The sequence below is a fragment of the Mirounga angustirostris genome, unplaced genomic scaffold (genome assembly GCF_029215605.1).
Source record: "Mirounga angustirostris isolate CCGP_5_RB_7025 unplaced genomic scaffold, mMirAng1.0.hap1 SCAF_5, whole genome shotgun sequence".
NCBI lineage: Eukaryota > Metazoa > Chordata > Mammalia > Carnivora > Phocidae > Mirounga > Mirounga angustirostris.
The window spans coordinates 69,067,571-69,070,842 of NW_026991713.1; the positions used below are offsets into that span (position 1 = coordinate 69,067,571).

Below are 3,272 nucleotides of genomic sequence, written 5' to 3' on the forward strand. Positions count from 1 at the left end.
TTTTGAGGGGAAATAAATTGACAAACAAGAGATAGAATGTAGGGCATTGAATGTGGACTAATAACAGAACCCACCCAAAAAAAGAAGCAAGAAGAAATAGTTAAACAAAATCTGAAGAATAAATGAACAGAAGTCAAGAGAAGCAGGGTAAGGATGACTAGAGGTAAGAAGAAAAACTACAAAAAGATACAAGATGGAAGGTTAAGCAACATGGCAAGGGGCCAAAGTGGAAGGAAGCAGAAGGCAGAAACCCCGAGAGCCAGAGTCAGAGTCACATGTGGTGGGGTGTGGTGGCTCTGACCTGTGCAGGGGTGGGGGTCCCAGTGCTGGAACCAGGATGAAGATCAGTGACTTTGATAGGCACTTGGATGCCCTAAGATCATCCAGGAGAGTGAAGTCAAGATCCTGTGCACTCAGACAGGAGAGATCGTGGTAGAAGAGTACAATGTGCAGAGGGTGGAGTCACCAGTCATAGTATGTGGTGACATCCCTGGACAATTCTCTAACTTTAAGGATCTGTTCAGTGTGGGTGGTAAGTCCCTGAGACAAATGGCCTTTTCATAGGAGACTTATGGATCACAGTTTTTGGGCATTGAAACATTCTTCCTGCTGCTGGTACTTAATGTTAAATATGCTGACCACATCACCAAGATCCTGGGGAACCCCTAGAGCCACCAGATCCCCTACGCATATGGCTTCTATGATGAGTGACTACACAAATATGGATTGGTGAATATGTGGTGCTACTGACCTGAGATCTTTGACTAACTTTAGCCTGTCAGTCTTTTGCATGCACAGGTGCTCTCTCCTCCATCCAGACCCTAGACCAGATTCAGACAATTGACTAAAAGCAAGGGGTGTCTCGTGACAGGGCCATGTGTGATCTGCTCTCATCTGACCCTAAAGACAGCCCATAGGACTGGCTACCTCTTTGGCAGTAACATGCAGCCAACAACATTGGCATGATCTGTTATGCCCACTAACTGGTGAGGAAAAGTTACAGGCGGTACTTCAGTGAAACTGTGCTCACTGTGCTTTTTCTATCATTTTGGGAATGTGGCAGCCATCTGGGAGCTGGATGAGCATCTCTAGAAAGATTTCATCATCTTCTGGGCTGCTTCATGAGAGATATGGGGCATCCCTTCCAAGAAGCTTGTAGCCAACTGCTTCCAGTGATCCTTTGGTCCCTCCAGCTCCTCTGGCCCTCAGACCACTGTGACTTTGTCTTCTTCTCCAGATAGAGGCTGGGCATTGGGGCTTAGGGACTGTCCCTGGCTCAACTCGCCTCCTCAAAGAGGACACTTCAAGAATAAGAACTTTTTCTGGAGAGGCTTGGAGCCTTAGCTCCATGTTCCTCTCCCTTCTCCCTACTTGAACCATTAAGTTTCCAGTATTTTTGTTTCTTTTTTTTTCCTATTTTATTGTTTGCTTTCAGATAAAAATTTTGAGGAGAAAAAGGCATTGGTTGATTAATTTTTTAAATGAGTAGATTTAAAGGAAAATATTAAAGAAATAATAGTTCAGGAGTTATTTAAATATGGAAAATCATGAAAATAGACTCTAATCACTACAATTAGAATACACTATTCTATTCCATACCTTTTTCTGATCAGGATCCCTACTTTAAGGTTCCTTAGCTTGTAAATTACCCATTAACTATGTTATATCTCAATCTATCAGATAAATTTAATATTTATGTTGCACTTGGGGATACATATTTCAATCATCAACTTCATGATAAACCCTGGTGGGAAGTGTGCTGGTTACTAGAGATGAAATAAAAGGATGTCTATAATGCTTACATTTACTTAGATTTTAGCCTAGAATCAGATCCAGTGCCCACGTCCAACAAACTTTATCTCTTCAACCACAAATTTGGCAGCTGTATTATGACATTCATCACATTCTCATCTTTGCAGTTCATGGAAATGTGTGCACAATAAAAGAATAAATAATCTTGTTACTTTTAATACATGTTTGAATGTATAGTTTTGCAGATGACTCTGCTTATGTGGTACAGTATTGGTCAATTAAGAAGTATTTCAGAGTTCCATGAGCAACAAGTTGGTCTCCAACTTCCCATTTTTAAAAACACAAGTGTAACATCTAGATTGTTCTTAAGGTAACTTTGTTGCCAAAATCCAATATTCATATCTACCTACATCCTTTCTCAAATTGTGGCTTTCTCCAGGTTAGGAGGCTTTGTGATTACAATGATACCATTTAGCTCAAGTGCAATTCTAGGGAGAGTCAATGAAATTCTGCTCTGGAGCATGCACTGTGACATAATGAGATTCAGTTTCTGGCTTAATTTAGCTTTGAGGCAGGGGGCTGAAATTTTCACTGCTTTAGTATGATGTTCACTAGTTTGCAGAACTCTGAGATCTATGCTAGAAAATAATTGCAAAAAAAAAAAAAATAGGAGATATAACCATATCTTTACCAAAAAGAGAGTTGAACCAGGCTGGTAGGGTGACATGCATAAATATGTTATAAGAATAGTCTGTACAGGGACGCCTGGGTGGCTCAGTCGGTTAAGCGTCTGCCTTCAGCTCAGGTCATGATCCCAGGGTCCTGGGATCGAGTCCCGCATCGGGCTCCCTGTCCCGTGGGGAGCCTGCTTCTCCCTCTGCCTCTGCCTCTCTCTCTCTCTCATGAATAAATAAATAAAATCTTTAAAAAAAAGAATAGTCTGTACATAGAGGATCCTAAGTTTTGGCTCTGGATTCAAGAGAAAAACTCTAGTCTACCTAAATATCAAGACGATTCAGAGAAAGGAAAGTCAACATAAACAAAAGCAAAGAACAAGAGCTCTGGAATAAGACAACCCTACCCTCACATCTTAACTGGAATTTTTATTTCTTCTAGGAGCCTTAATATTTTTTCTCTTTTTACAAAAAGCTTTTGACAGAGATGAGCTGTATTTCTTCGTACCCAGATTGCTGTGTGGCATTTTCCTACTCTCCTATTAGGGCCAGAACAGCTCTGTAAGGCTCTGGGTTTTCTGTAGGGGACTCAGTTTTGAGCTTCTGCCTCCACACACTGTAAGAGCTGTTTCCTATGTCCTTTTGAATATTAAAACTCCAGTGCCCAAGACCTAGAGTAAGTCCCGAAGGAACTAAAATAGAAATATACTTACATTTTTGGCTTAGATTTTTTTAAGTTGGTTTTTTTCTTTTGAGTTAACCTATTGTAACTAAAATGTTTTTGACTAAAATCTTCTATCCATGGTTTTTTATGTGTTTGTGGAGGAAAGCTGAGCATCTGGTTAA

The 3,272-nt window shown here is 40.5% G+C and overlaps 1 pseudogene; it reads left to right on the forward strand.

The window, feature by feature from the left end:
* Window positions 1-337: 337 nt before the first annotated feature.
* Window positions 338-1,176, forward strand: LOC123839658 (serine/threonine-protein phosphatase 4 catalytic subunit-like; annotated as a pseudogene).
* Window positions 1,177-3,272: the final 2,096 nt, after the last annotated feature.